The sequence below is a fragment of the Juglans regia genome, chromosome 3, assembly GCF_001411555.2.
Source record: "Juglans regia cultivar Chandler chromosome 3, Walnut 2.0, whole genome shotgun sequence".
Taxonomy (NCBI): Eukaryota; Viridiplantae; Streptophyta; class Magnoliopsida; order Fagales; family Juglandaceae; genus Juglans; species Juglans regia.
Window position 1 is genome coordinate 27,225,365 of NC_049903.1, and position 13,968 is coordinate 27,239,332.

Consider the following 13,968-nt stretch of genomic DNA (forward strand, 5'->3'; position numbering starts at 1 on the left):
AATGCAAAACGTGAACATAAGTAACTTGATGTGACTTGACAAATTGCCTGACATGTATTGACATGATTTGAACTGGCATGAAATGAACTAAACTGACTTGAACCTGAAACTAAACGTGACATAACATGACTTAAAGATGAATTGAACATGAATTGAGTTGAAGTTGAATATGAACTAAATTTAAACTGAACATGAACATAGAAGCTTGTTCAACAACTAAATTGGTTAATTAAAAGTGAAATGTGGATGCTATATAGGTTCCTTTGAGTCGTGTGACCATGCCGTCACTGTATTACATCATAGGTATATCTGCACCAGCTGTTAGTGCATTAACATACGTATCAGTTCACATGTATCTACACCTACTATGAAAAACGTAATGTATGTATCTCGTGATAGGTATATGCACCCTCATGAGTATGTATAACATAAAATTGAAATATGGGTAGCACCATAGGTGTTGGTGCTTAACTTCTCTCTGGTGACCAGTTATTTAAGCCACATTTAAAGCCTGTTGATTTTTACCTTGTCAACTCAAGGAATTTCACACTAGTTTAAATACTCCAAAATGAACAAGGGAGTTTTACTAGGATATTACTCCATCATAGCATTTAAGGTTGTGACAAGCATAAACAGACATGACTAACATGAAAATACTATTTTCGAGACACACTTTGTAGTCGAGACATGACGTGACGTAAAATGTAAAGATAGATGACATGACATAATATAACATGACATTTATGTGATATGAATGACATGTCATAATATGAAATAAAAAAACATCTTTTGATATAGCATAATGTGTAGCAGATAAATATTTCGTGACATATTAGAATGTGTAACAAATAAACACTTCGTGACATAGCATAATTGTCACAGGTATAAGATCATTAGAACATAAATAACTATTCTCTTAGCAACACATATACGCAATATCCTAACAGTAAAGTATAGGCTAGTTTATACATAAACGTGTACTTGAAATAAATCATAGCATGGAAGGATATGACGTTTGTAACATCATAATAAACATGGATGATGGTTTCTTACCACCATGAATATACAAGTATCCTGGAACTAAGCTAGAGACTAACTTACAGTAAGCGTAGCTTGACAAATTAAATGCACGAATAAACATGAATGTAAGGATACATTTCTAAATGTTAGAAACTCTTTACTAACAAACTTAGAAACATAAAAATACTGACTTAAAGTAAAATTATAATTTTACCCCTCTACATATAGGAAAATGATCATTTTACCCCTAACTCAAGAATTTCACATCCCAACTTCAAAAGTCACCAAAATTTACGTTTCTCATGTAGATTTTGTCCAAAATCTAAATAATTAGAAAATTTTAAAACATAACACAACTATGTGAACCAAGCATTGGCCAAAACATGACAATGCTAAAACTCTTGATTTTTGTTGCAATTCTTTCAAACCTTATTTTTCATGCTAAAACGAAAATATACAACATATAAAATCACATCCTATACTTAAATAATATGTTAGAACAAACACCAAACTCATATCATAAAAAGCACAAACTTTCTTCATGCTAAAACTTCAAGTATTTGACCTCAAAGAGCAACCCTTGATATTCATGGTCTATCTCCTTTCAAAACAACTCCAAGAACTCCAAGAGTTCAATAACATACTCTCAATATGTTCATAAAACATTCCTAAGGACTATCACACTTTGAATAATTAAGCCAAAACCACAAAAAATAAAACTCAACACAATCATTTGTACCTATTTCCCAAACCATGCACTATGAGATTTGGTTGTGATCAAACCACTAAATCTGAAACTTTCATGAATTAAATCATCAACATATAACATAATATGGTTCATATTCAAGTCCTAAAATATATTTAAGCATCAAACCTAAGATCACATGGCAAAAAGTGCATAAAAACTATAGATCCACATGTGAGCCTCACACACAAAACCTGATCGGACCTTTGCATGTATAAAATTTCTATATTCAAGATCAACACCAAAAATCTCCTAAATAACATTCTAACATGTTATATCAAATTCCTACGAGGATCATATGTAAATATCAAAGTCGTTGGTCCATGGTTGCATAACAAAAGACTTAAGGTTTTCCAAAACAGAAACTGTTTTCATACCCCCAGTTTCAAACTTTTTTTTATCTTTGCAAAACTCTCATAAAAAACTTATAACATACAATGAAGCTTCATCAAACTTGTATATTAGCATGTTAACTATAAACCATAAAAATATCAGACCAATATCTTGCCAAGAACACCATAAAAAATATCAAAGTATCACACATTGTCTAGACTATCGCCCCAGAATGACCTCTTCATGCGTAAACAAACTTTTCACCCATCAAAAGCCATTAAAATTCACATAAAATATACCGAGAAAAACTAGACTCAAATATGAACAACTTCTATGAATAAAAATTTATAGAATCCACTTAGAAGAGCTTCAAACAATTCGAACAAGAAAGGACAAAAAAGTTATCCGCGAGTTCCTCTGGATTCCTCTCTAAGGAAATGTCTCTAACGTTGCCAAAGACAAGTGAAATGGCCAAGGATGAGACTTATACACTGGGATTGGTTGAGAAGAGATTTGGAAGTGACTTTTAGGTGATGTAGTGTCAGCAAAACCTTATGCAAAACCAGGTGCCACAACCCATGGTTTTCAGCCAAGGAAGCTTCCCTGTGAAGGATGGTAGTGAGGTGGGTGTTGGCTTTCTCATCAACCACTATTGGGGGCAGACCTGGGCAGGTAAAGGACACTCATGGTAGGGGGGAACTTCTTCCACAAGCCTTGCCAATAGTGAGATTTCCTGGGCCTAAACCGGATGGGCCATCATTTGGGGTTTCAATGGTGTTTGGTTTCGGTTTTGGGTTTCTAACAAGTCCAAATTCTATTTTTCTTGGCCAAATAAAATTACAAGATATAAAATAATAAATAAGAACCGAATTGATTTAATCAAGTAATTAAACACTAAGCTACAACTAGTCACACTTAGGGTTTTGAGGGAAATATTGGGGTTTGGGGAAACCATTTAGAGTTTCAATTCTCACTAAGGTTTTGAGATTTCCATTGGATTCCAAGTATTTTGGATCTCACTAGGGTTAAAACCCTCTTTGGTTTGGCACAAAATTGGATGGTGGGATGGAATAGTGCTTGGCTTAGGTGTCATGGTCACAAAGTTTGATTTTCTTCACATTTCCATCTTATGGTTCCTCTTAGTGTCAAGTATCCAATACTATTCACCAAGTGTGGCTAAAATTAGTATCCAAATAAAATTCTCTCTAACCTAATTTAGACATTTCATACTGTGATCTTGAAAACTCTAGATTGAGTGCTAGCACTTAAGTCACTATTTACTTCAAAATTTTATATTGTAAAATCTTAGATAATCATACTAACCTCAAAGTACAAATCGTTTATCAAAATTTGACTCCGAAGTATTTCGAATAAATCAAAACGCGATTTCAAATAAGTGTTGTTCCAGAAATCAAAAATCATTTTATTGCTTCATAAAATCCTAAATATTCATCTGAGTCTAATGGTAGACTGTTCCTCATTCTCACACTTCCAAGTATCTCAAATAAATAAAATAGCATTTTTGACATTATAATGAGTAATAAGACTCACTATGCTAACAGACTAAACCTATGTGATTGATCAATTTTTGAAAAAATTTCGGTGTTTTCATGGCATTTCTAAAGCCTAAAGAAACTCATCCATTGAATTTATGGCGGGTTGTTACATGTTTTCATTGTGAGTCTTACTCTCACATGTTAGAAAAAGATGTCACCGGCCTTCGAGACATTGTTGTTGATCTTTGACATGATTTGGAAAAGTTTGAGGAAGAAGTGTCATGATTCTACTACGAGGCCAAATTTTTGGCGGAGGAATGTGACATCGCACATGATTGGCTCCAACATTTGGAGAAAGAGTTAGAGGAAGCTAGACAACGCTCCTTGGAGTATGCTGGCTTGGCGGCCTGGTCGGAGAACACTCATCGAGAGCTTAGTTTGTCCCTCGAATGTGTCCATGGCAAGATGGCTCAGCTGGAGGCTCGAATCACAGTGGCCAACTAGGGGATCTTAAGGAGGATTACCAAAATTACCTTAAGCTAAGTCGTGTCAAAGAGACTTACAAGAAGAAATCTATTACCAAGTTGGAGGTAGAGTTGAGAGCTTCCAGAGAGGAGGTTATTTGCCTTTCTCCTCAATTTGTGGCGGACAAAGATTTTTGTGAGCAAGATGTTCAACAAATTTAGCATGCTGAATCAAAGGAACCACTTTTGGAACATCTCAATCTAGACTGACCAATTCATGAAGCGTCCAGAGGTGTTGGGTTTGTGCAGTACTTTCTTCAAGGGGGCTTTTGTTAATACTTTAATCGGGTGAGCTTGGAAGCAGGGCCTTAATTGACAAGCGATTGTCAACAATGTGAATGCTAACATGTCCATCCAAGGACAACAATCCTTAACTCCTCTAAAGGCTTGACTTATATTATACACCAGTCTCTAGTTGCTCTTCTCTTCTTTCACCAAGGCCGACAATATTGCATTTGGGGAGACTGATATGTATAGGTATAGGCTCTCTCCCTGCCCAGCTTGACTTAAGAGCAATAGATTGGATAGATACTCATTCAATCTCTCAAACGCCTGATCGCATTCGTTATTCCAAAACTGAAACATCCACAGCACCTTGAAGGAGGGTAAGCACTTGTCCATTGACCTGGAGACAAATCTATTGAGTGCCGCTATCCAACTAGTTAACTTCTACAGCTCATTTTTATTCCGAGGTGGTTTTATGTCCATTATTTCTCTAATCATTTCCGGGTTGGCCTCTATGCCTCTTTCTAGATGATGAAGACTGGAAATTTTCCTGAATGTACACTAAAGGCACACTTTTCTAGGTAGAGGTTAATCTTGTACTTTCGTAAGATGGCGAAGGCTTCCTTTAGGTTAGCTATGTGGTGTTCGTGTTCTCTACTTTTGACGAGTAGGTGATCTACGTAAACCTCCATGTTGTTGCTTATCTACTTCTTAAACATGTGGTTCACCAATCTTTGATACGTAGCCCCATCCTACTTCAGCCCAAAGGGCATCACGTGGTAGTAGTACAACCTGCAATCCATTATGAAGGAAGTCTTTTCGTGATCATCTGGATTCATACAAATTTGATTGTACTCTGATAGGCGTCCATGAAACTCAGCATTCGATATTCCACTGTGGGGTCTACTGTCAAATCAATGCGAGGTAGGGGAAAGTTGTCCTTTGGGCATGTCTTGTTTAAATCAATGAATTCAACGAACATTCTCCATTTGCCTTTTGAATTCTTCACCAATACTACATTGGAGAGCCATTCAAGGTAGTAAGCTCTCTTATAGACCCCACAACTAATACTTGTTCCACTTTTTCAGTTATTGCATTTTCTTAGTCCTAAAATTCCTTCGCTTATGTTGGATCTTCTTAGCCTCAAGGCTTACATAGAGACAATGCTCGATGACCACGTTGTCGATTCCAGACATGTCTTCTTGGTCATTGAGTTTGGGTGGTCACAGCGGCAGTGCTTCACTAGACTCCAAACTTTTTGCCACTCATAAGTCTCTTACCCTGTTTTGAGCTCTTGTACATAGCATTCTTGTGCTAGTACTTGATCGCCATGTAAGTCTTCTACACCTGCCTCTGTCAGGAAATCTATCTTCAAGTGGTAGTTGGAGATTACGACCTTTAAGCTATTCACGGTTGGACACCCAAGGATATCATGTAGAGAGGAGGGGGCCTTAACCACCAAAAAGCATGTTATTGTGGTGGTTGTGCAAGGTCCTTTCCTAGAGGATAGAGGCAACGTTATAGCGCCCGCAGGTTGAACCCACATCTCCTAAGAACCCTTTCAGTGGTGTGGGCGAAGGCCATACTCAACTTGGGTTGATTCCCATCTTTGTAAAGGCATTCTAGAAAATGATATTGGCCAAGCTACCATTGTCGACTAGAATTCTCTGGGTAGTGTAGTCGGCCACCAACAATGTTACCACCACGCGTCCTCGTGGGGGTACTGGACTCATCACCAAGAAATATGTTGACTGCCTTCTGGTTCTTTGCTCTCTTTTGGGAGCATTTCTATTGAGAATACTTCTTTTTATCTAGCCCTCCAGGCATACGCCATTCCACTGGAAGATGTGGGGCCAAATCCTCCTTCTATCATCCAGATCTTACCCAATGGTGCATTGTTTCTAGCCAGGCTTTGGTTAGTAGCATCCTCAAGATTTCCTTACATTGTCCTTCGTTGCTTTAGGCTTTCGATTCTATACGACCTTCGTGTTTGCTCCAACCTCTAGCCTAAAGATTGCCCTCTGCACGTTGAATCCTGAGTGACTAACCATTCAAGCTCCCCATTTTCTCTCATTGTCTCTATCTTCTTTTTCAGGGAGTAGCAATCTTTCGTCCTATGCCCTTCCACTTGGTGGTAGGTGTAGAAGTGACAGTTTCTCTTATTTCAGTTGATGGTGGCCCCTTACATGCCCCTCACCTTTTGTTTGTACGTTCAAATTCATGCCTAGACTTTGGATTTCGAGAATACGTGCCTCCATCTCACATTCTATCGTACTGGTTTTTCCTCACCTTCTCCTGCACTTTCCCCCGGCTTGCTTTTTTGGAGCTATTCTCTACCTACTCTAGCTTTGGCCTCCTTGGGACGGTTAAGGCCTTGAGTATGTCCTCAGCATTAACGAAGACGTCTGCCCGATCCATGAATTCTCGCAATGTTGTTGGAGTTCTTCTTGCCAACTCCGCCATGAATGGGTTCCAGGGCCTAACGCCTCCTTGCGACGCAACAAGCACAATCTTTTCATCTTGATCGTTCATTGTCATGGGCTCCTTGTTGAACTTGGCGAGGTACGCTTTTCGGCTTTCATCCTCCCATTGTTTGACAGTCAGGAGGCACGCCCTAGGCTGCCTTCTCTGTCTACTAGCCATAAATTGTGTTAAATTGGTTGGCAAGCTCCTCGGAACTGTCTATGGAGCATGGTCGCGAGTCTCCAAACTATCCTCTTGCTACCCCTTTTAAAGTCAAGGGGAAAACTTGGCATGCTCCGGGGAAACTATAGAGAGTCATTTGATCTTTGAATGTCTCTAAGTGGAACTTTGAATTTGGGCGGGAGTATCACCATCATTATCTCAGTGCTGTAAGGTCGGTCGGTGCTATTAAGTAAGTAGTCAACAGAGGAGGATGTGCCTATCTTCTTGGCCATATCCTCATATGTTTCCATGAGGTTACACATGCCTTGATACATATTCATCCCTTCCTCATTCTGTGTGTATTCTGCGATTCTGCCTTGTTTCTCTCGACATGGCTTTGTGCAGCATTCTCTACACATATTTGTCTAAGAGCTTCATTTTCTTGTTGAAGATTCTCCATCTCCATAGTCATCATCCTTAGCCTTTCCTCCATCTCTACAAATCTTCCCTTCATTTTGTTGTTTACTTGATCACTTGTTGTTGCGGTTTCTTGAGAGTGCTTTGTCGTAGGCATACGAAAGGCACATTGAGATATAAGAGATCCCACAGATGACGCCAATTCTTACGGACATGTTTTGTATTCCTGTTAATGACTTCCAATAACCTGCAATAAGAAAATGAGAGGGGCTCAATGTGGTGGGAGGCATCTCCAATGCCTAAGTCAAGATAAAGTGTGGAGTATTCTAATTTTTAGATGGTTGATAAGTTACTTCAGGTGTGTTCTTTGACCTCTATTTATAAGGATTTAGGGCCTGACCGATACAGCTTGTCTTTAGGCTTGACATCATGTAATCCTTGCTGCGGAGGATTGTTTGGGCTTCAAGTTCGTTGCCAGTCAGAGGCAGAATTGATATGTTGGACAAATATCCTGGGCAAGTATCACACCCAAGATAACTTGTCTGTTGTGCTGATTAATTGTCATTATTTCTACTTAGATTTGAATTCCGCATTAGTGCATTTTGGCAGTTTGAACTCTAGGTTTTACTAAGCCAACCCCCGGTTTAGGGCTTGTGGGAACATGGGCTCTTGCCCATTTCCTTCCTAGGGATATTTATTCCAACACTTGGTCAAGACTCAAGCTTATGCATCAACTTATAATATCATTCTCCATAACGTACAAGATTTTATCATTTTAAAAACTAAGAAGAATAAGGATTTTATGCCACAAACTACCAAAGATTGTGATTTACCCCTTCCATCAAATTCTTGTTGTTAGACATTTGTCACCTCAATAAGTATTTGACTCTTCACATCTTTGGTCAAATATGAAAGTATTGGCCCTTCTCAATAAATGCTTGAACCCACCTCAGTCTTAAGAACGAGTCGAATAACAAATTGTATAGGGTTATTCAGACTTCATAGATGAGCAATCTTTACTTCGCCTTGCATGACTAAATGTGTAATAGATAATACTATTTAGTTCCATGATTTTCTTCTCTTATTTTGACTGCTCATTTATTTTATTTTATTTTTCTTAATAATTAAGAAAGTGACTACTAGTGAATTTATATATTTTTTAAAATGTTTAAGAATTATTGAAAGAAAAGGAAAAAAAATTATAATTGCACTAATGGTATAGAAATGAGTAGCAGCACCATGTGTTATTGGATTCAGTATTTAAATTTCTCTCAAGAAATTCAAATTGGATTAGTTTTCTTTTTATCACTCCAAAAGAATTAGAAAAAAAAAGTTGATTGATATAACTTACTGTTATAAACAATATATGTCAATTAAAACAAATAAAAATACAGTTTAAAAGATGTTGGAGACAAAGTAGTACGTTGAGAGCTACATTGGACTTTGAACTTTAACTCCAACATTTCTAGTTCCAATCGAAGTGAAGTTGAAGTTTTGCATGTTTTGTACAGTCCTAGACTCGGAAATTACAAAAATTATTAACTAGGTTATTTCTGCTTTGTCTCAGATTGACCATGTTGGTTAAGCATGACAATAACTTATTAAATAGTTGTCATTCAACCAAGAAGTACGCCACAATAGTATAAGAGGTGGACCGACTGCTTGCCACAGGGTTCAAATCTGAATGAATGCTGCCGATGAAGAAAAAAACAGCTTTCATAATAGACCGAGGATTGTATTGTTACTAAGTGATGCCCTTCGGGCTCAAAAACGCTAGAGCAACCTATCAAATGTTGTTTAACCGGATGTTCAAAAAATAGATTGGGCACAACGGGGAAGTCTACATCGACAACTTGCTCTTCAAAAGTGAGGAACCAAACTAGCACATCCATAACTTGAGAGAAGCCTTTAGTATTCTACCTCATGTGAAAGAAAGCTGGTAGGAAAACATTTGACACCAATCACAAATGTTTTAACCCTTCTTTTTTTCTTTTTTTTTTCTTTGAAATCAAGAACAAATTTTATATAGCTTCAATAGAGTCAGGATTACACAACTTATCCTGCACTAGAGCATTGCAGATTACAAAAGGACCCCCTTCGATCCAAACCCTTTCTTCCCCAAGTAATAAGGCATGTTTTGCCAATAAATGAACAACATAATTTCCTTCTCTAGGAACATAGCAGACTGACCAGCCTTCCTTATGATGAAGAACATGTTTAATATCATTAATAATGTGCCTCATCCACAACCGATCTTCACCTCCCTTGTTGATCTTTTTAATAACAACAGCTGCATCTCCTTCAAAGATTAGTTTAGAAAAAGAGAAAGAGAGATCATTACTTATCTCGAGGCTCTCCACAAGGCTAAACTCTTAGCCAAAGCAGGGTCAAATACATTCTGTTTCACATCACACACAAACGCCAGAACCTCCCCCTCTTCATCTCTAAACACAATTCCCATTCCCATTCTCTTGTTTCCCAAATCAATAGTCACATCCCAATTGGCCTTTACCATGTTGGTGCCAGGTTTTTTTCATTTCTTCTGCACTCCATGTAAACCATCACCTCCTCGACATCCAATTATGCTCATTTGTTCTGTTTTGTAATCCTCCAGACCTTCACTAGCCATTGAAATGACTTGTTTAGGATTGTAAAACTTGTTCTCGAAAATATACATGTTCCTCCTTAGCCAAATCATGCACATAATCAATGCCATCCACTCAAGTTCCTCTTTCTTCGAGTCATTAGTCATTTTAATCCAAAGAGACATGAGATCCACTTCCTCATTAGCCCATTTCTTCACATGACTGTTGTTTTCTGCCCATTATCAACAGCTAAAGGACAACTCTATAGTATATGAACCATTGATTCCTCATATGATCGACATATTGGGCAAAAAGGACAGTCACCTATCTTTTTCTTGAAAAGGTTACTCTTAGTAGGAAGAATATTGTCAACAGCTTTCCAAAGAAACATGTTAACCACTGCAGGCACTTCCAATCCCCACAATTTTTAACCCTTCTACTTTGTAGCAAATCATTACTTATTTTTATGGCTTCCTCCTCGTTTGACAGTTTTATTTAGACTTTTGGTGTTTAGATGTAAACATTGTCATTCTTTCAAGATTATAAGAATTTTCTTGCAGTTTAAACCACATTAATCCAGGCAGATATTCGAATTTTGTAATTGCTCATATTTGAATGAGGGTACAGCTATATAATGTAGATACTAGATTAATACTCAATACTCGTAACCGGATTTCATATTGTAAAATTAATATGGCTTATAGATGAAATGGCATCGTTTTATGTTTGTAGCCCTCCTCTTTAAAATAGTTTGTTGACAAATTCGAGTATCCAGTTACAACTCAGGTAACTGGCTGTCTGGACTCTTATAACTAGGTAAGGTCGGGTACTTACCTGGGTTATAACCAAGTTAACCTGGACGAGTACCCAAATTGCATTTTAAACATCGATACAAATTCGGATATAGTTGAATACATGAATCCACATCCAGATTTACACCTCTAATTACTAGAGGTGACAACTAGTCACACCAATAATGGAGCGAGAAATTTGGCTATGGAGGAAAGGTCAAATTTATACGATGATGATTATATATGTGTACCTGTATAAGAATAATCAAGCAAAGTCCTAATGGCTTGCTCTTGAAAAAGAATAATCAAATCAAGCTTGTTATAGAGCAGACATTCCATTCTTTGCTTCCCCAGCATAAATGACCTCTCTACACGGATCAAAGGTCAAGGGCCCGCGATCACGTGATCAGAAGGCTAACAAGCCACAATGTGTCAATGCGAAATTCAAATCCAGTTGTTATTAATCACGGATTAATGGCATAATGGGTAGATAATATCCAGTGTAATATTTGCTCATGATACTCACCACATAATAATTCTCTCCGGCATAACAGTTGATTTGGAGCCCTAACAATTCACGATCCTGCAAATACTAGAAAATGTTAAATCGCGGGACAAGCCTTCTCATCATATGCCCAACTCATATAAAAAGAAGCCAAAGAACAAGCTTGAGGTTACTTTTGATCACTTTGAAACTTGAAACATTCTCCAAACTCTATACTGGCTTAAGTATTGGAGGTGTCTCACACACGCCGAGCCTCACCTACCTTCTGAATGCAGGTTACTGGAAGTCATTGGCAGTGATATGAAATACGTTTGCAATACATCAGATTATAAAACTCTTTTTTTTATTATTACATTAAATCACTTCATCATGTAAACTTTCTTATAAAAGATTTGCATGTATACCTAACACTTATCAATAGGATTTCCCAACTTCTGTCTCATCTACATATAATCTTCCACCACATAGGCAGACGTTCAACAAGTTTCTTCAACTATGAGAAGTTGGATTCTACAAGAAAATAACATGATGCATGGCTTATTGAAGTAAAATTTCCATTTCAATCTCTGATCACCTCGGATTTGAAAATGAAGGTAGATGTCCTGTTAATGCTAACCAAATCCTGTGGAATATGACTGCTACGATTGATAGTTTAAATATTGAGTGTAAATTGAGCGTTGGCTTGAGGAAGATTTGTGCATTTTTACATTTTAATATTCAAACCCTGTTTTTTTTTCTTTTTCTTTTTTTTAACAAGAGACTGCTTATCCCAACTAACACTTTGAAGACTTTTTTGACACGTGTAGCGAGCAGTTATCGAGTCACTTCATTCTAATTTGTGCTGGCCGGGAAATGTTTGCCAAAACTCTAATTATTTGGGTGCTCGTCAATCCAGCCCTTCTAATTAAAAAGAAAAAAGAACCTAAACAATTTCTTTGAAAATAGAGTACGTTTGCCACCCATTCAATGCTATTGGGACTAGACATTAATTAGCTTACAGTCATTCATTTCTAAATATTATTTAAATAAAAATATTTTTAAATTAAGTATTATAATTTTTCCAAATTATTAAATAAAAAATAATTCAATTTTTTTCAAATTTTAAAACAAAAAGTATATTAAAAAATTAAATTCTAATAATATTTTAATTTTATAATATTTTTTATTCAATTTTTTCTCTCTTCTTTCTTAAAATAAAATAAATATTTAAACTATTTCACTACTATTAACAAACTATCTTATTGCTATTTATAAAATTCTCTTTCTTATATTGTTCTCTAAGTATTTTTTATTACAAAATTCTCTTCTTATTACTAAAAATCAAACCAAGTAAGGCAAGTAATAAATAAAAAAATAAAAATAAAAAATAGATTGAACCCACATGCAAACATAAATATGATCCTAGTCATGTCTTATGTCCATCACTCAAAGATAAAGAAGAAACCAGGGGGCCACAGGACATGACTCTCCCCTAACTATGGCACTGCCGCGCTTGGGACACCTGTAAGATAATGAGTTGCTACTGTGGTCATGGTCCCCCAATGAATCGAGGTTAAAGAGATACCCTTATTTTCCTCTCTTGATCTTGATGTTTTCTAGATTGGACTAGGTAGGTATTTTAACGGGTGGAAAAATAATAGAATTAGTCAATACCTTGCACTGATATTTATATCTACTTCCTTTGTATGATAATGCTCATAGGTCATTATTCAATGGATTCCTTTTACTTTTTGAATTCGAACGAGATATCTTTTCATTGGTAAATGTTGGGATAAACCGATTATTAAAGGTTAACTTTGAGATTCTCACAGAAAGACCACTCTCTCTCTATTGTATGTATACGGCTATCTCAAAATATAAAAAGTACAAATACAATTAAAACAGTTTATATTTATACTGAAAAGGCGTGGAGCCCTCAAATGAAACATTTGTTCGAGCGATATGTCGAGCAGTGCTCGAGTGAACATTAGGGCTGGCATACTACTCAAGCTAATTGTCGATCGGGTCTTGAGTGAACTCACGGGTTGTCATCCTGCTCAAGCTAACTGCCGAGCAATTGATGAGCAAACTCTCAGATTGAAGCTTGGCTTGAGTACAGCGACACCGCTCGAGCAAACAATCTGTAGAGCGTTTTTTCAATAGGATTCAAGTCACCTCTCAACAAATCTCCACCTTGACTTGAATTCCAACAAGCCTAACAAAATCCATTAAGCAAAGAACGACCCCCTCCACCAAATCCCCTAAGGGAATTACAAACCCCGAACATCAATTAAATCCAAACAAATGTTTGAACTTATACACTAGAACTGGCTTTGTCATCATATATGTTAGATTCTCAGTAGTAGCAATCTTATGAATTTTTAATACAACATCTGTAACAACCTCTTGAAGAAAATGATACCTGACATCAATATGTTTTGTCCTCTCATAATTCATTTGATTTTTGGTCAAATGTATTGCATTCTGGTTGTCACAAAACACTGAAATTCCATCTTGTTGTAATCCCAAATCACTGATCAGACCTTTCAATCAAAAGGCTTCCTTCATAGCCTATGTTGCTGCTATATATTCTGCTTCTATAGTTGATAAAACAACAGTAGATTGTAGTTTTACTTTCCAACTAATAGCAGAACCACACAAAGTGAAAACATACACTGTCAATGATCTTATCTTATCTAAGTCCCCAGCATAATGAGAATCAA